The sequence below is a fragment of the Hyperoodon ampullatus genome, assembly GCF_949752795.1.
Source record: "Hyperoodon ampullatus genome assembly, chromosome: 2".
In the NCBI taxonomy this organism is placed as follows: Eukaryota; Metazoa; Chordata; class Mammalia; order Artiodactyla; family Ziphiidae; genus Hyperoodon; species Hyperoodon ampullatus.
In genome coordinates, this window is record NC_136915.1 from 19,363,964 (window position 1) to 19,391,380 (window position 27,417).

The window sequence follows — 27,417 nt, forward strand, 5'->3', positions numbered from 1 at the left end:
TAACCACTGCCCAACTTTGCTTAATCCACTGTCTGCCCATAGTAGGTGCTCAACGAAATGGATGTCTGCTTGAGTTTGGGGAGAGGGAACTCTGACCAGACCTTTGGCACGACTGCCCCTTGAGTGGCCCATAACGTCCTGTGCTTACCTTTCCCTGCCTTGCTCCCACCAACCTTCCAAAATTAATCCTTAATGTCTCAAATGGGGGGGAGAGGGGGGAGAAATGACTGTCAAAACTGTGCCGGCAGGAGACGTGATAGTGTCTGCAATCATCTGTGTGGATTGTGAAACCTAGACAGGTTCTGAGACCGTGACTCACAAATTTTACACCAAGAAGGAAATTACAAAGAAGTAATAACTATGAACATCGTTTCACAGAGCATCCTTCCCAGGCTGTGTCACCCTGGGCCCCGGATCCTATATTTTAGTCACAGCAGGCATCTGGAATACAGATGGGAGCCTCGCAGCCCCTCCCCCAAGCTCAAGACATCCTCCTCCCAGGTCCTCTCACTCCAGAGAGTTGAGTTTGGCTCTTCCCAAGCTGCCCCCCATCCTCCTGTTGTTTTCTAAGATGATGATTCCTGCTGGGAAGCCTGGGTTCAGATCTTGGCTCAGCCATTTACCAGCTGAGTACCTTTGGCAAGTTTCTGGACCTCAATAGCCCTATTCAAGGACAAACTAGGGTCACAGATGCTCTTCTCCTAGGGCTCCAAGACGGCAGTGTTCTTTTTTTTTTAAAATAAATTTAGTTATTTTACTTTATTTATTTATTTTTGGCTGCGTTGGGTCTTCATTGCTGCACGCGGGCTTTTCTCTGGTTGCGGCGAGCAGGGGCTACTCTTCATTGCAGTGCACGGGCTTCTCATTGTGGTGGCCTCTCTTGTTGGGAGCATGGGCTCTAGGTGCGTGGGCTTCAGTAGTTGTGGCATGCAGGCTCAGGAGTTGTGGCTCACCAGCTTAGTTGCTCCGCGGCATGTGGGATCTTCCCGGACCAAGGCTCAAACCCATGTCTCCTGAATTGGCGGGCAGATTCTTAACTACCAGGGAAGCCCGAGGGCAGTGTTCTTATCTGTTGTGTTCATGGCCATATCCCCACGGCTTAGAATGGTACCCAGCATATAGTAGACCCTTAGTAAATATTTGCTGAATGAATGAATGAAAGTTCTAGCACAGTGCCTAGACACATAGTAGGTGCTCAGTATCTGGTCACTCTTATTATCACTACTGATTCCTGAAAGAGAACCTTCTGACCAGCTGACCTCAGGATTCTTGCTACTCAGCCTGTATCTCTCTCAGGATCAATGAACATGCTGGTTTGGGGTATACTGGTTGGTCCTGGATGGGTTTACTGGTGTGAGTCAGGGTCCCAGACCCTGGACACTGGGACTGGTAGAAGGAAGTTGGATGGACAAGTCTCAGCTCTGCAGAGACTCCCCTCCTAGGCCTCCTCTCCCAACTGGGGTCTCACTCCTCTGAAGACTTCCTCAAAACTGGTCCATCCTTTGGGATACAGGGACCTTCTTTCTGCAGCGGGGTGCAGGACAGGCAGGAAGAACACCTGCAGGGAAAGTGGTTCCTTGCATCAGTCAAGGTTCCAGCAGGAAGCAGATGGCCCCCTGGAAGGGGCACCTGGAGACAGTTTAATAAAGAGCCTTAATCTCTGAAAGGGTTGGCAGGGGTAAGGGATGGATGGGCACCTAGGGACTAGCAACAGCCCTGAAGGGGGTGAAGGGAAGGAGTGAGGAGACTGTAGCTACAGGAAAAGAGCTGTGGCCTTAGGTAGACAAACTCAACCCAGTCAGCCCAGCCCAGCAGGGAAAAGGGAGTCAGGACAATAAATACCTGACTCCTCTCTCTTCCTTTAGACAACAGTCTTCTGCCAGTGCTTCCACTGGCCAATTCCAAGTGGGAGCCAGAGAGCAGAGAAGCCCAGATGCTTCCCCAGGTGGAAAAGGGAGAGCCAATCTGGAGGGGCAAATGGAGAAGACACAGCATGTTTTGTTTTTAGTACACCTACTAGTGAGGGGCTTTATATACATTATTATATTATTATATGTATTACATGTATTCTGACATGTAATACATATAATATTACATATCAGAATACATGTAATACATGTATATTTCCTCACCTCCCAGAAGAAAACTCTGGGAGGTGAGGAAACCAGGACTCAGAGGGGTAGAGTGACTTGTCCAGATCTTCTGACTGTAAAACCAGTTTCTTTCTTCCTTTTTTTTTTTTTTTTTTTTTGTGGTCTCACTGCTTGAATTGTGGGATCTTAGTTTCCTGACCAGGGATCGAACCCGGGCCCCCTGCAGTGGAAGGGCAGAATCCTAACCCCTGGACCACCAGGGAATTCCCTCTTTCTTTCTTAAAAAGATGTTTTAATGAAATCTTTAGAGTTATATGGTAGATGGGGGTATATTTCAATATCTTAAAAGCCAAATAGATGCAAAGCACAGCCTCAGCCTAGACCAGTGTCACCAGAGCTTGGAAGCCAGGCATGTTTGAATGGGGCAGCCCTATGTAGGCTGAAGAAGGGAGTCCCAGCAGCAAAGCTCCAGGAAGCCCATTGCTTTCCAGTGGATAGGGCCAACGTTATTAATAGATTACCAGTTTATTATAAAAGGATATAACTCAGGAACAGCCAGATGGATGACTTGGGTAGGGCAAGGTATGTGGGAACAGGCATGGAGTTTCCATGCCCTTTCTGAGTGCCACTTCCCACAAATCTCCAGATGTTGACTAACCCAGAAGCTCCCTGTGTTCTTTCCTTGTGGCATGATTCTGACAGAGCTCACACTGACTTTCTGGCTGTGTTCTACTTTCCAGGGGAAATCTCCCTTGACCAGGTAATGCTAAGGTTCACACGGGAGGAGATTCAGGGGACAGGGTGGATGGAGAAGATGTTTTATACCACAGAGCTTCTTTGGTGCTTACCAAACCATTCCAGGGACCATCCCTGAGGAGGAGTCTCATTCATTCTGTGATTCAACAGTTACGAAACTGACAAAGTGAAGGGATCAGGGACTCTGCTTGGGAGGGGCATCGCCCATGGAGGTCAATGAGTAATTAGGTAATTAGCACCTGGCTGTTCCACCAGCTAAAGAAATACACATATGTACAAAGAAGCATATGCAAGATGATCATTGCAGCTTTTTCTGTAACAGTGGAAAATTGAAAATCTCTAAATGTCCATCATTCTGTGTTTTTATTGTACCTGGGGTTAATTTATAGAGGTGATTGCATGACAACAGTAAGGCCAATGCCACTGAAAGAAGTTCTGTGACTTACAGTTCCAAAGAGATGGGGGGCGGGGGGCACACCACACCACCTAAGGCTACATGAGGAAGCACCAGGGTCAGTCAGGAACCAGAAGGAGCAAGTGAGATCGTGGCCCAGAGCCTTTACTGTGGTTCCCCTGGGAAGGAATGGGCAAGGTAGGGTGGGCAAGTTTGAACTGCTTAGGATTGCTAGTTTGAATGTTAGTAAGCTCTGGGCTGTAGAGTGGTTCCTGGGTGTCCAGTACCTGGCCCTGGGGTGATTTAGGGCAGGGAAAATATTGACTTGATGTGTGAGAGTTAGATAGAAGAGGTGATTGGGGATATGTGTTTTGAATTGGTTGGTTTGTATATAAAAGGTGTGTTCTCAGGCAAGTTGTTTACTATTGATACCTAGGAAATTGCTAGCCCTGTGAGGAGCAATCTATCAGGATTAGCAAGGCTCTAGAATGTGAAAGCATCATAAAATACAGAAAATTTAAAACATGGTTAATACATTTAGGGAACGGCTAAAAAAAGACGGTACAGTCATATTTTGGAATATTATATGGTAGTGAAAAACAGTAAGGTATGTCTCCGTGTTCGGGCATAGATGACCTCCAAGACACTGTTAAGTAAAGAAAACAAGTTACTGAACAATTCTTACCCACATGATTCCACTTACAAATGAAGAAAACCTCAAAATGAACCTTTAACCTGTACACCTATATGTATGTGTGCAATGCACCCAAAAATGTATGAATGGACAGCAAACGGGCATCCAAGAGGAGATCTTTCACTGTATCTGTATGTTTGAAAATTTTGTAATAAGTACATGTTCATGTATTACTTGTGTAATTAAATAGAAAAGAATTCATTTAAAAAACGACCTGAGGGCTTCCCTGGTGGCGCTGTGGTTGAGAGTCTGCCTGCGGATGCAGGGGACACAGGTTCGTGCCCCGGTCTGGGAAGATCCCACATGCCGCGGAGCAACTAAGCCTGTGAGCCATGGCCACTGTGCCTGCGCGTCCGGAGCCTGTGCTCCGCAACGGGAGAGGCCACAACAGTGAGAGGCCCACGTACCGCAAAAAAAAAAAAAAAAAAAAAAAAAAAAAAAAAAACAACCCGGCAGTGGGGGGGAAATTGAATGAAGGTGGTCAAAAGGTACAAACTTCCAGTTATAAGAGAAATAAGTTCTGGGGATATAATGTGCAGCTTGGTGGCTGAAGTTTACCGTATTGTATATTTGAAAGTTGCTAGGACAGTAAGCAGCTCTTAAAAGTTCTCATCAGAAGAAAAAATAAATTTGTAACTATGTGAGGTGATGGATGTTAACTAAACTTACTGTGGTAATCATTTCACAATACATACATATACAAATCATTATATTGTATACCTTAAACTAATACAATGTTATATGTCAATTATATCTCAATAGAACTGGAAATAAAAATAAAAGTAAAAACAACCTTTCTTCCCTCAGATAATGTCAAACCTAAGTGATGAACACAATGATGGGGAAGCAAGGGGCTGGTTGGTGTGGAAGCAGAGACGTGGGGTCCCGCACCCTAACTAGGCAATCCGGGAGGAATTCCTGAAGGAGGGAGTTGTGCTTTGAAGGAGGGGTGAAAATTAGCCAGGTGAAGAAGTGGAGAAATAGTATTCTAGACAAAGAGAACAGAATGTTTGGAGGAGTTCAGGAACATCTGTATTTAGGGGTGTAAGATTTGAAAGGGAGAAGGGTGAGGGATGAGGCTGGAGAGGTAAGTGAGGGCAGATCTTGAGGGGTCTCATAAGCCCAGCTGAGAGGTTTTAATTTCAGCCAGAGGGCAGTGAGAAGCTTTGGGAGGGCTTTCAGCTTTACCTTGAGTGGGCCAGGATGGTGAGGCCAGGAGGAGGCAAGGCAGTGAATGGATGGGCTAGAATGAGGCCAAGGATCAGGGGATACCCCTCTCCCTGCCACCACACTCCAGCCACAAGACTTTCTTCCTGAGCACCAATGCAGTGACCCTCAAATTTTAAGGTGCATCAGAATCCCCTGGAGGACTTATTAAAAGCTCAGCCTGCTAGGTTCCACCCTTAAAGGTTTTTAGTAGGTCTGGAGTAGGTCCCAAGAACTTACATTTCTAACTGGTTCCCAGGGGATGCTGCTGGTTGAGGACCCATGTGGAGAACCCCTGCTCTAACATACCTTTCCATTACCCCCTCAAGGCCTTTGCACTTGCTCTTCTCTCTCCTTGGGATGCCCTTTCTCAAATCTGTCACCTCCTCAGAGAAGCCTTCCTTGACCACTCTGTGTGGAGTAGCCACTCAAGTCACTAACTTTTCAGCCTGTTTTATTTTCTCAGCCTGTTCTATTTTCTTTATAGCACTGGTCACCATTAGAAATTATCTTGTTACTGAATTTGTTGACTCATCCATTTGTTGTCTGTCTGCCTCCATTAAAATGAAAGCTCCGGGCTTCCCTGGTGGCGCAGTGGTTGAGAGTCCGCCTGCCGATGCAGGGGACACGGGTTCGTGCCCCGGTCCAGGAAGATCCCACATGCCGCGGAGCGGCTGGGCCCGTGAGCCATGGCCGCTGAGCCTGCGCGTCCGGAGCCTGTGCTCCGCAACGGGAGAGGCCACAACAGTGAGAGGCCCGCGTAACGCAAAAAAAAAAAAAAAAGAAAGCTCCAGGAAGGCAGGGATCTATCCTTGGGGGCCGAGGACAGTGCTTGGCGTGCAGTAGATGCTCGGGAATTCTTTATCAAATTAAAAGCAGCTAGGGTGGGTTCCTCCTACCTGGGGGAGTCTGCTGGGGCTGGAATTTTCTGGTAGAGGCCCTGACGATGGACACCAGGAGAGAAAGATGTTTGGGTACTGAACTGAGCTGTTGACACAGGTTAGAAAAACTCATCCTCTTTTGGGGGGAGGGACAGGGTGGGGTGAGAAAGAGTTTAAAATAGGTGACCTTTTCAAGCAGATGTGGGAGGAAGGAAGGGCCCTGACATCACAGCTGAGAGGCCCAGAGCTCCGTTGTGGCCCAGGGGCCAGGGCCACCAGAGTGGGCCCCGGGGCCTGAGTCATTCCCACCTGTAAGTCAGGTGACCAGGCCAAGCCCGGGGTTGGGGGAGTGGCCCTGGGAGGAGTGCGCAGTGGGCGGGCAAGCGGGGAGAAGTGGCAGCTGCTGCCCAAACTGCATCTCCTTTCTTCCCTCAGCCCCCCTCCAGCAGGCCACCTGCCCACTGCATTATGGAGGACTGGGCAAGACACAGGTCCTCAGTTTCCTCATCTGGGAAGTGGGGGGAGGGAGAAGGCTCAAGTCCAGGCTTCTCTGCTTGTCACAGATGACCTCAGCCCAGCTCTTCACCTCCACTCATGGCACTCACACCTGCTAGGAGTTCTGGAACCAGTCCTGCCTTAGGCCTCCATTCAAGCTCTTCATTCTCCAACCCCACCCCGACCCCAGGACCTCCTCTTCTAAGGCAGTGTTCTCCATCCCCCAGGCGCTGGGTGCAGGCAAGGGAAGAGCATGGGCTTTGGGGCCTGACAGACCTGGTCCCAGATCCAGCTCTCTCCCTGACACCCTGGTGAATCTTCACCTTTCTGACCTCAGTTGTCCTTTCTATAGAGTGGGTATATCTACCCTCTAGATTGTGGTAAAGATAAAAAAGATCCTACTATGAAAGTTGGTTTCCTTTGCCTTTTTTTCCCGATTTTTTTATTGTAGTAAAATACACAAACAGAAAATTTACCATCTTAACCATTTTTAAGTGTACAGTTCAGTGGCATTAAATATATTTATAATCTGCTATTCTCACTACCATCCATTTCCATAACTCTTTTCATCTTGTAAAACTGAAACTCTGTACCCATTAAAAAATAACTCCCCATTCCCCCTCACCCCAGCCTCTGGCAACCACCATTCTACTTTCTGTCTCTATGAATTCATTTATTTTATTTTATTTTTTATAATTTATTTATTTAATTTATTTATTTTTGGCTGCGTTGGGTGTTCGTTACTGCATGCGGGCTTTCTCTAGTTGCGGCGAGCGGGATCTACTCTTCGTCGCGGTACGCAGGCTTCTCATTGCGGTGGCTTCTCTTGTTACGTAGCACAGTCTCTAGGCGCACGGGCTTCAGTAGTTGTGGCGCGAGGGCTTAGTTGCTTCGCAGCACATTGGATCTTCCCTGACCAGGGATCGAACCCGTATCCTCTGCATTGGCAGGGGGATTCTTAACCACTGCACCACCAGGGAAGTCCCTGTCTCTATGAATTTAGTCGACTCCTCTAAGTTCCTCGTGTAAGTTATATGTCTTTCTGTGACGACTTATTTTACTTAGCATAATGCCCTCCATGGTTCCTCCATGCTGTACCATGTGTCAGAATTTCCTTCCTTTTTGAGGCTAAATAGTATTTCATTATATGGATAGACCACATTTTCTTTGTCCATTCATCCATAGATGGACATTTTAGTTGCTTCCATGTTTAGTTATTGTGAATAATGCTGCTATGTACATGGGTGTTCAAATATCTCTTTGAGACCCTGCTTTCAATTCTTTTGGGTATATACCCAGAAGTGGAATCGCTGGATCATATGGCACTTCTATTTTTAATTTTTTGAAGAATCACTATACCGTTTTCCACAGTGGTTGTACCATTTTACATTCTCATCAACAGTTCATTTACCTCCCCCGCCCCTACCCCAGTTCCAACTGCTGCTGCCCTGAAACCTTTCAGAATTTCTCAAACTGATGAATTCCAACGGTACTGACAGCCCTTGGCTGGCCCACCACAAAGCCCTTGACCCCAGCCTGACTGAAAAAAGACCATTTCACTCACCACTGACTCTGCCTCAGCCTCTGGCTAAGAGCTGGTAGTGGGACAGGAAGGTTTACTAAACACCAGCCATGCACCAAGTGCTCTCCTAGGTACTCTGCATGCATCAGCTCCTTCATTCTCTTCACTGCACAGAGGTGTTATCAGCCTACCAAGAGAGAGAGCCCCGGGAGGTCTCCTGACCTGCCCAAGAAAAGATTGGTGAGCTATGAAGCTAGAGAAATGGGCAGGGCCCAGTTTACAAAGGGCCTTGAATACACTCTATCTGGAGGACAATGGGAGCCACTGCAGGTTTTAGACAGGAAGGCAACACGATCCGACTTAGGCTGAAAGCTGAGCAGAGTTGAGATAGGTAGAGAAGAGAGGAGGATTATGGTTTAATTTCTGCTTCCCAGAGCAGTAAAAAGGGAGACCTTACCTTGGCAAAAAGGGAATGTGATTTAGGCAGGGTAAATGGCACCCAAGCTGGCACATCTGACCTGGAATGAGCCATTTGAGCTGGGATTGGGTGGGGAGCTTGAGGAGGGTCCACATTGTCAAATACAGGAGCTGTGTGGTTTTAGGCAAGTTACTTTGCTTCTCTGATTCTCAAGTTCCTCATCTGTAAAATGGGCTTAATCATGGTACAACCTCCCGGGGAGCTGTGAGAGTTCAATGAGATCATTAAGACACGCAAAGCACTTATTTAGGCCAATCCCTGGCACACAGCAAGTGCTCAGAACCACCGAGCATTGTGTGATCCTCACTGTTCCTGGGACAGCCTCCCATAGGCTGGGGTCTTCAACCCCCAGGAATATACCCAAGTCCGGCTATTTCGGGTGGGCTCTATTGAATGACCTTTCTCTGCTTCCTGGCAGGGAGAGTGGGAATGGGAGCCACGTGTGCAGGTGCTATCTCCCTGCCCCCCTCCCTCCTTGCCCCCACCCTGCCCTCCCCGCCCCCCTCCCCAGCTCCTGCTCTTCGCCAGGTCTATTTCCAGCAACAGGGCTGCCTGAGGCTGAAGGCAGCTGTGAGTGGTGAGTCAGAGCCGGGCTGAGAGGACATGGTGGCCCTGGGGGCCTGAAACTGTCACAGCCTCCCTCCCTCGGCCTTTCCCAGCAGCCCTATGAGCACTGTGATGGCAGGGAAAGCTGAACCAGTTCCAAAGTTTCCCCTAGCAGTGTCACCAAGAAGACATGGGGACAGAGCCCCAACGTGCCCCCAATCAACCTTTTTGATGGCTGGAGGTAGGGGCAGGGACCCTGTCCTGTTCATCTCCACTCCCAACGTACCTAGGACTGGGCTGGGCACCTGGCAAGGATGCAATAAGTGTTCACTGACTGAATGTGCCAACATTTGTAGGGGACTTTTTTTTTTTTCAATTAAAAAAAAATTTGTATTGGAGTATAGGTGATTTACAATGTTGTGGGTTTTTTAAAAAATATTTATTTATTTATTTGGCTGCACCTGGTCTTAGTTGCAGCACGTGGGATGTTCGTTGCGGCATGTGGGGTCCTTTTTTTTTTTTAGTTGTGGCATGCAGGATCTTTAGCTGTGCATGCCAACTCTTAGCTGTGGCATGTGGGATCTAGTTCCCTGACCAGGGATCAAACCCAGGCCCCCTGCATTGGGAGCGCAGAGACTTAACCACTGGACCACTAAGGAAGTCCCCATATGGGACTTTGGAGAAACAGGATTTGCTGTGTTCAGGGTGCTTATGAGGACAGAGCAAGTGTTCTGGAGACAGATAGACAGTTTATGTGACCCTGGGCAGGTGAATTGACCTCTCCAAGCCTCAGTTTGCTCATCAGTGAAATGGGGATAACAATGTGTACCTTGTAAAGAACAATTGTGAGGTGTAAATGAGGCCACCTCAGAGAACTGTCTACTGAGCCTCAGATCGTGTCTATAATAATATGAATCACATTTCGTTACAAGCGTACTACCATATGCGCTCCTCTTCCCTGGATGGCAAGTAGCTCCTGAGTCAGGGCTGGCTCTCATTCACGTTTGCTCCCCCGGGCCAGGCATAGAGCCAGTCCCCATACATGTTTGTTGCACAACTGACTGACCCCCCCATCCATGCCTGGAGCTTGTTGGATTGTGAATAGTGGTAACTGTGACAACAAGCCACAGGCTATTTGAGTGCACAGAATTTCTACCCAAAAGAGAAGACTGCTTTTGGCTTACCATTTCTTAAGCACTTGTATGCCAAGAGCTTTGTAGCTGATTTCATCAAATTCTTACAGCACTGCTCAAGTTGGTACTATTATTATCCCCATTTTACAGATGAGGGAACTAAGGTTCAGAGACCTTAAGTCACTTGCTTCTGGTCATGTGTTGACCTAGAGGTGGAGCTGAGTCCAGTCCCAGGGCTGTCTGGTCTCCTGAGGTTTTTTTTTTTTTTTTTTTTTTTTTTGCGGTACGCGGGCCTCTCACTATTGTGGCTTCTCCCGTTGCGGAGCACAGGCTCCGAACGCGCAGGCTCAGCAGCCATGGCTGCTCACGGGCCCAGCCGCCCCACGGCATGTGGGATCTTCCCGGACCGGGGCACGAACCCGTGTCCCCTGAATTGGCAGGCGGACTCTCAACCACTGCGCCACCAGGGAAGCCCTCTCCTGAGGTACTAATCATCCCTGATATCGCTGGTGTAGACAGACGAGGGAGTCGGGAAAGCACCACTAATGGATTTCCTTGCTGACCTGTGCTGTCTTGAGGTGGCCAGGACCTTGGGACTGGAATGGCCTGTCTGCGTGTCTGTGTGCCCCCACCAGTGCTGGGGACTTTTAGGGATGAAACTATGTCTCCTTCAGCTCGGCAGCTCCAGGATTCAGCATAGGGTCTGGCATATCTTATATTAAGATAAGAGTCTCCTGAGTGAATGAATGGCCTTCGGCCTTCTCTCTTGATTGGGTCCCACAGTGATGAGACAGCACAACTGCTTTACTTGAAGGCAGTGCATTTCTGGGCACCAACGTAACCCGGCTGGCAACAGCGAGTGCCTGAGAGGGTCAACCACCTGCCCCCTGCCCAGCTGAGCTGGCTCCTTAGTCATAGTTGGCACTTCCCTCCATTTCGGATTCTCCCTGTCCAGCCTCAGGTCAGGCCTCTCTCTCTCTGCTTCCGAAGACTCTGTAGTTCTTCCGTGTCCCACACCCAGCTCTTGCACCTGGCCAAGCAGGACTTGCTTTTTGGGGTCACTGAAGTAGTTCTGTGTCGGGTGGTCGGGGCCTTTTACTTAATTCCGTTGAGTCCCACAGCCTTTAGTCATTGCCTAATCCCCAGTTCCTAGCACAGTGCCAGACACATAATAGGTGCTCAATAAATACTTGTTCAATGAATGAACATATCTCAGGACTCAGCACATCTGCAGCTCTATTGAGCTCTCTGCCGCCAAAGCTCGGGATTGATGTGTGTATGTGGGCTTGCCATTTCTAGGCCTTGGTTTTCCCATCTTTGAAATGGATGGATTTGATGGAACCAGCCCTGTCTACCCCAGCATCCACAGCAGCATGCTGGACAGATGTGGGCATTCCCACATATAACCTCTCTACCCCCCCAACCCCCCCAACCCGTGCACACCCAGATTTTGACGAACCTCAAAAATTGCTGTAGGGGAAGCAAAGCCCGAAAATGATTTGTGATCATCACAATTATTGACCTGGGAACGAGCCACTCACTGTGGGTTGGGGCTTTAGAATCATCAGTGCAAGAGCAAGACTCTTTTGTTCTCTTCAAGGAAGCAGATTGCAGAGCATCGTGTGTGAATGACATTATGTCAGGGATTCAGTTGTTCATCTCTTTATCTATTTACCAACTATTTATGCGGCATCTTCTAAGTACCCGGCCCTGGGGATACAACAATGAACAAAAAGCCCTTTTGGAGCTTACATTCTGGTGGGAGAGACAGGAAATTAAAAAATAAGACTATATATTAAGTGGGAAGATTTCTAATTACAATAAGTGCCATGAAGGAAATCATTGGGGTGCTGGGCTAAAGGAGGCAAGGGATTGGGGGTTACCTTAGCTGGGGGCGGGGTTGAAGCTGGTCCTAAAACTTCACTGAAGAGCTTTTTAGGGCTGCGACTAGAGGATGAGAAGGACTGACCTTGCAAAAAGCAGAGGGAAGGGTATGTGCAAAATCTCTGAAGGGGGAAAGGGATAATGGTGGACTCTTTCAATTTTCTTAAAAAAAAGAGAATAAATGTAAAACTCTAACTCTTTAGTTATTAGTAGTGCCAGATTAATTTCTTCATTCAACAAACAAGCCCCTACTCTGTAGCTGGCCCAGTGCTAGGCCCCAGGGGACAAACAGTGATGCATGAAAGCAACATTCTTGTCACACACATCCTGGACCTGGCACCCCATGGAGATGAGCTGGTCTGATGTTTGCGAAGGGCTCCCAGCTTGGATCCTTGGGGAATCCAAATAAACCCCGCAGGTTCTGGCATCCCAGGCCTCCCGCCAGCCAGCCAGCCAGCCGCTCCTGGCCTCCATAGGAGGGAGGCTTCTGTTTCCTGCTTCTCCCTCCCCCACCCACCTGGGCACAGAGGGTCTTTCATCCATTGTTACTGCTTCCTGCCCATCCATCTCCAGCTGCTGGTCTGAACCCTGCAGATTTACACTGACAAGCGGATGCTTTTACCAGGACCCTCGAGGGGGATAGGGAGGGGAGTGGCCTGGGGTGGGGGGAGAGGGGGAAGCTAGAGCTTTGTGACAAGGAAGAGTTTCCTGCCCTAAAGAGGTGTCAGTCCCTGAGGGCTGAAAGGACGGGAAACAGGCCTCTGTCCCCAAAGGCTCCCCCATGCTTGGGGAGGGAGTAATCAATGACCCCTGACTCAGCAGGGCCTCCATGCCCCTTGGACTGGGTTTGGGTTCAGCAACGTCTCCCCTGGCCCCGTTTCTCATGTGTGGAATGAGCACGGAGCTTGGAGTCAAGAGTTTGGGGTTTATGTCCATGTCCGCCAACTCCTAGCTGGGTGACTTAGGCAAATTCTGTAGCCTCTCTGGGCCCCTGCATCCTTATTTGACAGGTGAGTCTAATAATCCACGCCCAGCAGTGTTGTGAAAATGGATGTGGTCACGTAGGATAGATGATTGCCAAACACAATAAAATGAAAAGCATTTCCTCCCCTCGGGCTCCCCTATCCAAAGTAGGAAGGTTACAAACTGGCTCCTGTTCTAGAAGGCTTGGTTGAACACCTACTGTGTGCCAGCATTGAAGATAAGGAGCTACAAGACCCAGTTCTAAGTGAGACAGACAAGCAGACAGACACGCATCAGACAATTGGTTGAAGCATTTGAATAAACCAGTCAAGAATGTGGCTTTGGAGCCATCCTGCTTGGCTCTGCCATTTACTGGCTGTGTGGCTGTATGCAAGTCACTTACTCTCTCTGGGCCTCAGTTTCCTAAATCTGTAAAATGGGGGGAATAATTACCCACCTCGTAAGATTGTTGTGAGGATTAAATTCTTTAATATTTGTAAAGCACTTAGTACAGTACCTGTCACATAGTAACTCTCAAGAAGTAAAAGTTATTATGGGGACTGCATTTCACCCAGAACGTCAGGAGCCCTGTCCCTGAGTGGAACTGCTGTAGCCAAAGCAGAAGGGACAGTGATGCTGAGTGAGTAGCTGGTCAGGCATCTGTTCTCCACGCGGTTGTGTCTGTCTGTCCGGGACAGTGCAGGATCAGGGACCATCAGTCCGGCCAAGGCCATTTGCACGAAGTTGGAGCCGACCCTGAACCCCGAGGTGCTGGAGCCGCTCATGAAGCAGTGGCCACATATCCCACCGGGCAGTGGAGGTGCATTTCCACGCGGCCGTGGTGGGCTCTTGCTTCCAGGGGCTGAGCCCGCTGCAATGGCACTGGCTGGTCCACACTGTGCTGTCTGAGGGGCTGGTGGGGCTGGCCCATGCTCTGACCATCTAGTCAGAGACCCCTGCCCAGTGGAGTGAGAACCCCCAACTGGACATGAGGTTTCAGTCCCCCACTGTCTGGGAGGGAGCAAGAGAACTCAAGGAAGGACCAGGATGGGAATGCACTGGGGGAGAATAAAGTACTGGGGCCTGGGATTTGTACGGGATGAGGATCCCTGGACCCCTTTCTACTAGCACATACATATTCTCCAGACATAGCAACTCATTCCCATCAAAGCTAACCCAAGGGAAGAGCAGAATCTCTGACTACTGCTGTTGCCCTGGACTATCAGGAAAAGCTGCCCAGTTGTTTCATGTTCAATTGTGACTAAGGAACCACCAGACCTGGCAAGTTGGAAATAATCCTGTACATTGAAAGAGAAATTATATGAAAAAAAGTTCTTATGATGTATAGGTGCCGATGAAGTCAACACAGATTGGAGAAGAGGTGTCCTGAGGGTTCCCAATCCAGCTGGTACTGGAGTGTAGGACGGTATGAAGAGCTGAGCCTTAAATGGTGAGTGTGGATGAACCAGCACCAGGAAGTGCAGTCCTGGAGGAGGGCACAACGCCAGCAAAGGCACGGAGGCGAGAAACAGCATTGGATGCTCCAGGGAACGGTGAGTGGAGACTCAGGCGAGGCACAGTGGGAGATGAGGCAGAGCTGGAACTCAGTGTACTGTAAGCTACGTGAAGGCGATGGGTCATGATCCTGTAGACGATGAGAAGATTTTAAGTGGAGGAGGACAGATCAGATTTTGATTCTTCTCATACCGACCTGGTTGAAGTATGGCGGATGGATTGCAGGGTGGAGCCTGAAGGCAGGGAGATTACACAGCAGGTTGGTGTAGTGGTGCCATGGGAAGTCAAATGGAGGAAGGTTAGATGAGAATAATATACTCATAAAGGGCCTAGCACAGTGCCTGGCACACAGTAGGTACTCAGTTAAGGGTCACACACACACAAAAAAGAAAAGAAATCTTTATGTTAAATTAATATTTCTATGGCAAAAATGAATCCGTCCTAGGATTTTTTTTTTAAATATTCATTGTTGCCCTAAAATTTTATTTCTACAAAATCCTTTAGGTCTATCTTTCTCCAAAAGATGATGTAACCCACCTCCAATTATTTCCATTTCAAGGGGTAGGTGGGCATTTCCTTCTCTCTATTAGTGCCTCAAATGTGCCATATGTATATAGTTGGATATCAATAAATGACTGTGGATGATGAAAAAAAAAGGTCACCATTGATATTGTTAAATGCTGAGGGTCTGAATTAGGACTGGTTTGGGAAACACTAAGAAAGTCACATCTGCAGGAATCTTTGACGGACTGGATGGGGGTGGGGGTGAGAGAATTCTTGAAATATGTGTTAAGCACTCATCATGTCATGAGCCAATTCACCCAGCTGGTGGTCCAGCTCCATTCATACACCACTTCTCCTTGAGCACCTACTATGCGCAAGGCAGTTTCCTAGATGCTGGAGCTACAAAACCACCCAGAGCTTGTCCCTGGTCCCCTGGAGCTCACTGTTCAGACTTCCTCAATGATGGAAGGACCCACTGTCGGCTTTCATCAGATGACCCGAGACTGCTAGGGCCTCTGGAACCACCTCCTGGCAATCTGCAAATGCCTCAAATCCACATGCCCCAAACCAGCTTCCCACCCCTGTCCCTCCTGCCTGCTCGTTTCCCCACCTCAGGAAATGGCACTGCCACCCACCAGGCCCTCAGGCCAGAGACCCGGGTGTGCCCTCCAGTGCCCTCTTCCTCTCTTCCCTCCACCCCACCCCCGATCCAATCCATCTGCAGCTTCTGGGAAATTTATTTCCAAAACATATTTTGAATCCATCTAGTCCTCTCTGTTTTTCCTTTCCCATCTTAGTCCAAGCTACTGGCACTCCTATCTGGATACCTTGTCCGCTGGTCTTCTTGCCACTAGCCCTCTCCATCATTACCCCACACAGCAGGCAAGAGCAAGCTTCTTCAAAGGCAAGCCACGCCCCATGAGTCCACTGCTGAAAACCTTGCTTCAGGAGCTTCCCATTGACCTCGAATCTAATCCATAAGCCCAAGCAGACTCTCAAAGCCAGCACAGGTCTTCCAAGCTCCTCCTGCAAGGCTACAGCCCTTTTCCCCTCTTTCCCCCTGCACTGGCCTTCCAGTTTCTTGAAACACCAAGCGCCTTCCCACCTTCAGGCTTTTGCGCATGGTGCTGTCTCCTGAGATGACCTTCCCTCCATTCTTCACTGGGCTGGCTCCTTCCCCCTCTCCTGGTCTCAGTTTAAATGTCCCCTCCTTCCAGAGGCCTCCCTGCCCATCCTGGTCTCCCCGTTAGTCTTTATCTCAGCACTGCTCATTCCTTCATAGCACTTATCCCAATTTGCAGTGATTTTATTTGTCCAATGTTGTGACCTGGCTTCCCCATCATTTGACTAGATCTCTTGAAGGCAGCGTCCATGTCTGCGTCCCACTCATGGTGTTCCTACAGCCTAGCGCAGTACCTGCCCTGCCGCCGGCCCTGTATTGACAGTGGCTGAATACTGAGTTCCATGGGTCCAGCCAGCGCATCAACCCCCTGCAGCACCTCCCAACTCCCTTTCTGTTCAGACAGCATCACACTCTCTCATCTCCTTGGCCTCCATGGAAGAACTTGTGGGTTATCTTGTCATCTATCAATCTCTAATAAACCAGGTTATTTTTAGAACAGGTGAAAGCAACCATCTAACATCTCTGAGAGGATTTTCCACTCCCATCTGACTTTCTACTACAATTTGGTTTCCTGTGGTGGTTGCAGAGGCTGCCAAGCCAGCAGGCTTTGCTATTCTGGGGTGCAGAGAAGGGCCTAGGAAGAACACTAAGCCCTCCTTGCACCTTCTTCCACCTTGCACGGTGAGACATTTGAGGTGCCTGGCGCAACCCCCTGGCGCACAGTGGGAAGCCTGAGCGGGAGCCTGCTGCTGCTCACGTGCCCTGTGACCCTGGGCTCCTTGCTTTCCCTTTCTGAGCCTCAGTTACTCATCTGTAAAAAGAGGGGTTGGAGGTTTAATTACTAAAGACTCTGACTGCTACAATTTGGATGAAACCATGAGCTAGTGAGTTTTTTCCATCCCTGGACATCAGTTAGATGCCAGTCTCAATTCTCTCTATGAATGAAATGTAGTCAATGCCTTTTATAGCACTTATGCAAATGTATGCAAATTAATGTAAAAATAAAGGGCCCCAGATGCTCTTGTTTACAGGACCAAGGTTTGGCCAGACCTGGGGTGGAGGGAAAAACTTAGCTCATGCTTTCACCCTGCTTAGATGTCTTTCCCCACATCCCACTCTACAGAGAGGAAACTGAGGCCCACAGAGAGAAAGAGACTTGCCCAAGGTCACCAAGCAAGATGCTGGCAAAGGGTATTAGCAGCCAGGTCAACCTTCTGGCACTTTTCTCACTTGCTCTTCCTTCCATTCAGCTGCAGGCCTGGGACTAGAACCTGGCTCTAAGGGAAAGGAGGTGCATCCTCAGGTCAATACAAGGTGGACTGGAATAAGCTTCAGAAGGAAGTTCAACCAAAATGCTCTATATTTGGAGCGGGGAGATACCCTTTTGGTTATATGATCAGGGTGAAGATGTCCTTTGAGTCAGATGTTGGAAAATAGAGATTTGGAGAGAGCATTCCATGTAGAAGGAACAGCATATGCCAAGGAGCAGATGCAGAAAAGAGGGCAGCACAGCCGTGCTCAGGTGTTCCTGCTTATGAAGACAACTTTAAGACAACCTCCCTGGGCTTCCCTGGTGGCGCAGTGGTAGAAAGTCTGCCTACCGATGCAGGGGACACGGGTTCGTGTCACGGTCCGGGAAGATCCTGCATGCCGCAGAGCGGCTGGGCCCGTGAGCCATGGCCGCTGAGCCTGCGCGTCCGGAGCCTGTGCTCTGCAACGGGAGAGGCCACAACAGTGAGAGGCCCGCGTACCGCAAAAAAAAAAAAAAAAAAAGACAAGCTCCCTGCTGTATCCCCTTCCAACCAGAATGCGCTCCACCAGTCTCTTTAAATGGAAATTCTGGAAACTTCACTCCCTGCAAGATAGAGCATATGTAGGGAAAGAGTGAAAACAAGCTGGAGAGCAATGTGGTGACCAACTTGGACAAGGCCTGAAATGTTAGGCTGAGAGATCTGGGCTTTATTCTGAGAACAATAGGGAGCCATTGAAGGTTTTATGGCAGTGAGAGAAGTCATCAGATTCATGTTTAGGATGACCTGATTGGCTGCTGGCGGCAGGGAAATCAGTTTGAAGACTTGGGCGATAGTCCCAGTGGTTAAGGCAAAGCCTTTAACCAAATGGAGGAGGCAGGGATAGAGCATGGCCGCTGGTCTGAATGGAGCAATCTGAGCCTGTTGGGATGGGGATGCAAGGGAGAGGACTGAGAACAGTGAGTTCTGTTTAATCCAGGGAGGAAAGAGGCTCAGGCCTCTTCTCTCTATCCTTCTCAGGACTGGCTATTCCCCAAGCTGGTGCCCAGGCAGGAGGGGAAGGAGGTGCCCAGGTCAGTGGAGCAGCTGCTCATCAGGAATCCAGGACAGAGGGCAGCTTGACTTGGTTCTCTGGGGACTTTTATTCTATTTCTCTAAGTTGTTAAGGAAAGACCTGAGGGCCTTATGGGACCACAAGTCAATATTTCTCAAACATTTATTTAGTACTCACTAGGGCAAAGTATTAGTGTGGGGGACAGATATGCTGAGGCCATATTTTCTGAATCTCAAAGTGGGACATGCAATCTGCCTAAGATTTTTTCAAATTTGAGATTTATCTATAGGACAAGCACTTTAACGACATCTGTTATGGGTTGAATTGTGTTCCCCCCAAAGATACACTGAAGTACTAACCCTCAGTACTTCAGAATGTGACCTTATTTGGGAATAAGTTTGTTGCAAATATAAGATGAGATCATGCAGGAATAGGGTTGGCCCTTAATCTAATATAACTGGTGTCTTTACAAGAAGAGGAAAGAGACGCCCAGGGAGAACGCCATGTGATGACAGAGGCTGAGATTAGAGTGATGCAGCTGAAAACTACAGAACGCCAGGGACTGACGGCCAGCACCAGAAGCTAGGAAGAAGCAAGAAAGGATTCTACCCAGAGTCTCAGACAACATGGCCCCGACAACGCCTTGATTTCAGTCCTGTAACCTGCAGAACAGTGAGAGAGAATACATTTCTGTTATCGTAAGCCACCTGGTTTGTGGTACGGTGTTACAGTAGCCTTAGGAAACTAACAAAACATTGAAATAGGGGCTTCCCTGGTGGCGCAGTGGTTGAGAGTCTGCCTGCCAAGGCAGGGGACGCGGGTTCGAGCCCTGGTCTGGGAAGATCCCACGTGCCGCGGAGCAACTAGGTCCGTGAGTCACAACTACTGAGCCTGCGCGTCTGGAGCCTGTGCTCTGCAACAAGAGAGGCCACGATAGTGAGAGGCCCGCGTACCGCGATGAAGAGTGGCCCCTGCTCTCTGCAACTAGAGAAAGCCCTCGCACAGAAACGAAGACCCAACACAGCCAAAAATTTAAAAAAATAAAAAATAAAAAAAATTGAAATAAATCACATTTCACTTTTGTCCATTTCAGCCCTGATCACCACTGTAAAGGAGGGAATCTTTTTAGAGCAATCATGTCCATGTCACTCCCTTGCTCAAAACTTGTCCATAGCTCCCCAGAGCCCCGGGCAAGGCTTTGAGGACTTCTTGTCTGGGCCCTGGCTGCTCCCCAGCCTCACCACTCAGCACCTTCCCCTCCCCTCTCAGCACCAACACACCATCTCCTGTTTGGGCCTTTCCTCTTGTTACTCCATCCACACCTCCCCATCTGCCCCCAAGACCTGATCCCTCTTCCTTTTCTTGGTGGAGCAGTTAAGAACAGACCACCTGGTTTTGAATCTTGGCTCTGCCGTTTCCTAGCATCTAGCAGTGAGCCCTTGCGTAAATTCTTACCTCAATGCCTCAATTTCCTCACCTATAAAATGGGACTACTAGCACTTCCTATCTCATAGGTTTGTTTGAGGATGGAAAGGTACAAAAGCCTCTAAAGACTTAGCCCTTTAATCTGGCTTGTAGGAAGCACATGAAAGGATGGTTAAAATCACCTCCCTTATGCTTGGCGTGCTATCCTCCAGAAAACATCCCTGACCGCCACCCTGGCCCCCTGCTGGATTGTGCCACCTGGGTCTTGCGCCTGTCTAGTCATGTTTGTGTCTCCACCGAATTGTGTACTTCTCAGGTTGGGGAAGAAGCCATTCTGCATTCCTGCATCTGAGCACACAGCAGGTGCTCAATAAATGCTTGTTGCATGAACTATGGAGCAGAGAATTAGTAGTAGCCAAGGAGATCTGGGAGGTAGAGCTTGGGACAGCTTTCATAGACAGTCTGCCCATCCTTCTGGAAGTGAAAGTCTTACCGTTAGTTCTGAGAGCATGAGAAAGAAAGTGAGAACCAGAGAGAAAAAGGCAGTGGGCAGGGTGCAGGGGGCAGAACCCGAACTCCACTCTGCACACCTGACCTTGCCCCTCAGCCTCGGCACATCCTGCCCCCCGAGGTGCCCCTCCACAAGCTGTCACCCACGCACACCTACCCTGTCCCCAGCCGGCAGCTTCCTCTGACACACATTTTCCATTGCTGGGTGGGGCAGAGCAGGTTACAGGTGAAAACAATCTCTGAGTTTTCCTCTCCAGGATCCCAGCCCCTCACCTGGGTTTGGTTTCTGTCCATGCTGAATCCACCTGTCCACAGCCCCTCACTTCAATGGCACAGGATCACTCGGGGGCCAGAACATTCAAGACCACCTGCGGTATCGCCTGGTGTCCTGGATCAGGTACAGGATGGGGAGTCGGGTTGCTGGCTCTGCTGTGTTTGAGCTGTGTGACGCTGGGCGAGCCTCTTGCCCTCTCTGAGACTTCCTTTCCCCCACCTGTAAAAAGGAGGAGCAATTCCAGTCCCCAGGGACTGTTGTGGGAATTAAATGGAGCAGTGGAAAGAGCATGAGTGAGCTCTACCGATCTGATTACCTGTGGGGACAGGGCAGGAGTCCAGTGGCAATAGGGAAGCTCCCTTTCTCTGGGCCCAACACCATGCCAGGCACTGAGGGGCTGTAAGGGTTTAGACTTCAGAGTTTGTTGAGTGCGGGGGAATTGGGGTCTAGACTCTAATGGAAAGAACCCCAGAATGTACTGGAGTTAGAGACCTGGGCTCGGGGACCCCCTCACCCTCTATGTGACTTTGGCACATCAGTTTCTCTGATACAATAAGGGGAATAACTTAGTTGCTCTCTAGGTCTTCTGGGTCTGACATCCCAGACTCAGTGCTAAGAGAAGGCCAGGCCAGGTAAGGGTGGGATGGAACTTCTGTGTTGTTACCATTTTTAAGCCACTTGTGAGAGCGTGGGATGAAACCTTGGCTCAAGGCCAGTCCTCCTTCATTTCCTCCCACCAGCTTCTGTTGCAGGTTCTTTTGTGTCACTGGCCAGCCCGCATCACTGACCGTCTCATCAGCCAGGCTTCCTTCATCTGGCTTTACAGGCCCCTGTTCCTCTTTCAAGACCAGCTTGGGTGTTCCTTCCTCAGGTGGCCTTCCTGACTCTTGGTCACAGTTGGGCATTGCCTCCTTGGAGCTCCTAGAACCCTCCATCACCACACTTGCTCCCTTGCTTAGACTAAGTGCCGTCGGCTCACCGGGCCTGAGTCTTACTCACTGTTGCACGTGGAGCATTCAGCACAGGGTTGGGTGCAGAGTTGACGGTGATAGACGGGTAGGTGACAGGATGGGGGAAGAATGAATGAATGGTGGGTGAAGGAATGAAGGAATTGAGAGATGGATGCATGGATAGGCATACAGGACCATGAATGGATGGTTGGATGGACGATTCTCTGAGTGGATGGATAATTGATGAATAATAAATAGGTCAGGGGCTTCCCTGGTGGCACAGTGGTTAAGAACCTGCCTGCCAACGCAGGGGACACAGGTTTGAACCCTGGTCCGGGAAGATCCCACATGCCGCGGAGCAACTAAGCCCAAGGGCCACAACTACTGAAGCCCGCACACTTAGAGCTCGTGCTCCGCAGCAAGAGAAGCTACCGCAATGAGAAGCCCTCGCACGGCCACCAAGAGTAGCCCCCGCTTGTCACAACTAGAGAAAGCTCGTGCACAACAACGAAGACCCAGTGCAGCCAAACATAAAAATAAATAAAATAAATAAATTTATTTAAAAAAATAATAAATAGGTTAGGAATACTCAGCTACTGATCATCATTCTTAACATCACACAACATCTCTGGGGTCACCAAACACACACCCTGGACATGCCAGGGAACTCCCCTTGCTTCCAGCCATTCTTCCATGGCTCTGGTTTCCCCTCCAAGGCATGAATGTGGGTCTGAGGATCTTCCCACGAGAGCCTGGGGTAAGCTGCCCATCAGAATGTCTCACCTTTATCATCCCATTATAATTTCCCAAGCTTCAGTGTGAAAATGATGGTGAAGAATTCACTGTGAACTCTACCTACGTCCCTAGGCTCCAGGAGTGAGCATTTCTGGATAATCCAGTGTTTGGGCTCGGAAGGAAGTGCTGACCATGGCATTGGCAAAGATGCCAGGATCACCTGCAGCCACTTTCCAGTGTGCCTAGTCTAGTTGCCACCATGGCCCTCCCCATCCCCTGCAGCCCCTGCCTTCCAAGAGTTAACAACCCCCTCCCCACAAAAAGAGAATTTAACAACTTACCAGAAGTCCTCAGTTCTCTTCTGCCACCCTACCCCCACGCCATCTCAACGACTTAGAAGAATAGGGGTCAGAACCCATTTTAGAGGGTTATTACTTCCCGCTGATCTGTCCCCTGGAATCAGCTGAGGTAGAAACATTGCAGGATTTGGGGTCAGAGGACTTCAGTTAAAGTTTTGATTTGAGCCCTCGTCAGCTGCTTCACTCTGGGGAGAAGGGGTTGGTCCAGAGACAGAACAGGCAGCAGGAAGAGACAGGCTTGGGAGATACACAGATGCAGGTTCAAATCCTGCCCCACCAGGGAGTAACTGTGACCCTGGGCAAGATACTCCTCTGAGTCTTTGTTTCCTTGTCTGCAAAGTGGGAGAAACAGCACCACTTAGCTCCCAGAGCTGTTGTGAGGATTGAATGAGATGCTGCTCCGAACTAGCCACACGGGGCTACTGAGCCCTGAAATGTGGCCAGGCTGAACTGAGATGCACCGTAAATGTAAAACACACATCGGATTTGGAAGACTTAGACAAAGATGTAAAACACTCTAGAATTTTTCTAGTGATTTTAATTGATAATATTATATGTTGATATTTTGAAATGTTGGGTTAAATAAAATGTTATTAAATTTTTTAAAAAAGATGCTGCTCAGAAGTCCTTCCGCTGTGCAGTCTTCCCAGCCTCTCGGAGCATGACAGCTTCCCATCTGCCTTGCCACAGCATTCGTCCATGTCTCTATTATGGCTTTTAGCAAATATTGTGGTTGTCTGTTAAGGTATGTGTCTCCCTGACTAGCCCATGGTCCTTGAGGTCAGGGACTCTATCTTGGTCATCTTTGCCCCTGGCTCCCTGCACAGAGCCTGGGACACAGCAGACACTCAGCAAAAAATAATTGAGTGGACAAATACCAGTATGTGAAAGCCATGTGAATTTTTATTATTCTACCATACCTGGAGTCCTAGATGAATACCTCAGGGTGAAAGTCACACATGATCAGGGCCCTGGCAGGAAACAGATGGTGCACTCAATTTGAGTAATTTGCAGAGAGTTTAATCAAAGGTCTATTAACAAAGACGTGGGCAGGATCTAGGGAAACCAGAAGGGATGGCGCAGTCTCCCGGGGCTGGCAACAAGGTGGAGCTGTTACCACCCGTGGCCTGAAGGGTGGGGAAGGAGAGGTTACCTGGACCCAGGGCCAGAGATGTATGCACAGGGCCACTGACAACAGCTGTAGCCTTTGGGTGAGGGACACAGACAGCCTGTGGCAGCCCTGCAGGAAGGGGCTGAGGGAATAAATAAGCTGTCCTCACTGTCCACCTGCCTCTGTCCTCCTGCCCCACCCAACCAGAAGCCAGAGGGCAAAGGAGGCCATTGATATCACCCGCAAAGGTCACCTACCAGGCACAGAACAGATGGAGATGGGCAGATGACAGTTCTGGAGGGACAAACAGAGAAATCCAGCACTAGAGAGAACATTAGGCCCCCAGAATCTTTGAGGGCCTCTGGACATCCTTAGAAAGTACAAGAAATGGTCACAGCCAACCACAGTCGTTAGTTAAGCAACTACTGTGTGTTGGGTGCTATGCTAATCCTTTTCCAGGCTCAGAGAGTCTAAGAAACTTGCCCAAGGTCACACAGCAGGAAATGGCCGGGACTGGAACATAGGTCGGCCTCAAAATTTTGGTGCTTGTTGCCTCTTCATGACCCCATGTCAGGCGCTATGCTAAGCACTTTGTCTACGTTATCTCTCATGTAGGTCATGTCCTTTTCCTGTCTCAGAGAGGTCTAGTGATTTCTCCAGAGCCACACAGCTCGTGGGAGGTAGGGATGGGGCAGGGAAGCAGGGTGGAAGAGTTTGCCATTAACTAGGGCAGGTGACTGGCCGATTGCACGCTGGCAGCCTCAGGGATTTTTTTAGCCCCACTAGACCCAACGGGTGTAGCCACCTCTCACCAGGTGCCTCCTAGAGTCGCTCCCCAGCTGCAACCACAGGACTTAGATTTTCAGAGCTGGGCAGGGTCCTCAGCATCCTCCAGGCTGGCTCTTGCCTGTGACTCTAAAACTAATAATAATTATGGCAGCGACAGCCATGGCTTGCTGAGCCCCTGGTACATTCATTCATTGTCTTTCTCTACATTGTCACTAAATCTGGCCACAACACTCCCTTAGGATGGTCTGATACCTGTAGGCAGGTATTACAGGCTGCTCACTTTGCAGATCAAGAACTGAGGCTGAGAAGGCAAAGGACTTGTCCATGGTCACACAGCAAATCAGACCCTACAGAGCCAGACCTGCCCTCAAGGCAGTGTATGCAGCTCAGAGCACTGATTCTGGATCCAGACAGGCTGAGCTCATCCTGGCTCTGCACCTACCAGATGTGCTGACCTCAAGCAAGTCATTTTTCTGGATCTAAGTTTCCTCATCTGTAAAATAGGGACGACATAGTACCTACTTCATTTGGTTGTGCTAAGGATGAAATGAGTTACTCTATGTAAAAGCACTTAAAACATCGGCTAGTGGCTTCCCTGGTGGAGCAGTGGTTAAGAATCCGCCTGCCAATGCAAGGGACACGGGTTCGAGCCATGCTCTGGGAAGATCCCACATGCCACGGGGCAACTAAGCCCATGTGCCACAACTACTGAGCCTGCACTCTAGAGCCCGCTAGCCACAACTAGAGAAAGCCCGCATGCAGCAACGAAGACCCAACGCAGCCAAAAATAAAAATAATAATAAAAAACCAAACACAAAACATTGGCTAGAACATACCAAGGGCTTTAGATTATTTTACCTCCCAGTCCACTGAGCTTTCCAACCCCACCTGCAGAAGCTCTTAAAATTGTGTTCCTGCGTGATCCGGCTTTCACAGTAACTGACTGAGTAGCTGCCATGCCACCGGGGCGTGCCGGTGCTTTCCGTGCTGATGCTTGCCTCATCCAGCCCTCACCACAACCCCATCCCCACTTTACAGACAAGGAAACTGAGGCCCAGAGAGAAGGAATGACCTGACCAGGGCTTCACACCTCAGAAGTCTCAGAGCCAGGATGGCTGCTCCCAAGTGCAAGCTGGTAATACCCCCTTCTCCCAACTGCAGGAAACCCAAATTGTTATGATTATTGAGACAATAACAATACGACAATCTTGGAGGGTGCTTATTTCCATTGGCTCCACAATCATCCCGCCACCCATGGGCAGGGAACCTGGGGCTTTAAGAAGAGGCTCCTAGAGAGGCAGGATGAGAAAACAAGCAGTGAAAACCCTGCAGCTGGGCCCCAGGTGCTGGGAGAGAGAGTGGGGCAGGAAGCGGGCAGGCCATTTCTTTCTTTCCTCTTCTTTCTTATTTGTTTGAGAAGCAACTTTACTTTCTAAATCGGTCATTGTCACCCGTTGGCCTCGGCCCCACCTGGGCCAGTGCCTCTGGTGATGGGGGCTCAAGAGGAAGCTCTAGGGGGCAGGCGGGACGATGGTACTAGGTGTGGCAGGGCCCGGGCCCAGCTGGACTTGGGGGAGCCTATTACCCTCCTTCGGGTGATCAGAGCCTGGCAGACAGTGCCTGCCTGATGTGGGACCTGGGTCCTCCAGGTTCAGTTGCCAGAGGGCTGGGGCCCATCCTAAACAGGGAGGTGGTGGGGCAGCAGTTCCAGGCAAGGCTCTCGAGTCAGACCCCTTTAGCTTCCAAGCTCTGTGACCTCATTTCTCTGAGCCTCTGTTTTCTCACCTGTAAAATGGGAGGGGTTGTTGTGAAGATTAAATATCATTAAATAACATGGCCAGGATTAAGCATTTAGCACATTTACTAGCACTTAGCATATTCACTAGCTGGAGATGCACTTAAAAGGTCAATAGTTATTGGGCATTTCCTATGTGCCAGGTGCTTTTAAAGCATTCTACACGTATTCATTCATTTAATCAGCACAATAACACTTTCCTCACTAAAGACATGAGAAAACTGAGGTACACGGAGAGACCAAATGCATTGCACACACAGGGGCAGATCTACATTTCGCAGGATGTCAGTAGAGCTTACACAATATTGTGGGGTCCCTTTAAGGAAAAGAATATAAAATTATAAATATAAAATGAGGTATAAGGCCATGCAAGTGAGAGACCTGAGGCTTAAACTTCATGAGCCCCACCTTAAATCTCCCTCTAAGCTCTAGACCACCCTGCTAGCAAGTGGCAGAGCCCAGGCGGCCAGCTCCAGAACCCACAATTGCTATAAAAGCTGTATTGCTTGTAGACAAGGCAGTCACTGCAAAATGTCATACAAGATGCCAGCAAATAAGAGGCAACACTTCCACTGTGCTTGCCATGTGCCACACACTCTTCTAATCTAACCCTCCCAATGGACGAATGAGGTGAGCACATTATTACCATCCCCATTATACAGATGAGGAAATTGAGGCTCAGAGAGGACCAGTGACTTGCCTGAGGGCAGAGCAGGATTCAAACCCAGGCAGCCTGACTGCAGGGGCCTAATGTTTAGCCACTACAATAACTGTTACCTCCCTCATCGCTGGGGATCAGAGCCTTCTGTCATCACTCCTCACCTCCCTTTGCAGGTCCCTCCATCTCTTATCCAACAGCAGCTTGGGGTGGGGACTCCGGCTTTGGAGTCAGAGATGCTTGGATACAAATCCCCATGCTGTCACTTCCTAGCTGTGAGTCCCTGAGGCAGACTCCTGACATCTCTGAACCCCAGTTTT

General features: G+C 49.3%; 1 pseudogene across 1 annotated transcript in view; it reads left to right on the forward strand.

Annotated features, from left to right (window-relative positions):
• Positions 1–27,417, forward strand: part of LOC307063853 (elongation factor 1-alpha, somatic form-like) — a 98,390-nt pseudogene that overhangs the window by 16,479 nt on the left and 54,494 nt on the right. The window contains exon 3 of the transcript in view: positions 9,031–9,096. The product of the transcript in view is annotated as an elongation factor 1-alpha, somatic form-like (transcript). The remainder of the gene's footprint in view (positions 1–9,030; positions 9,097–27,417) is intronic.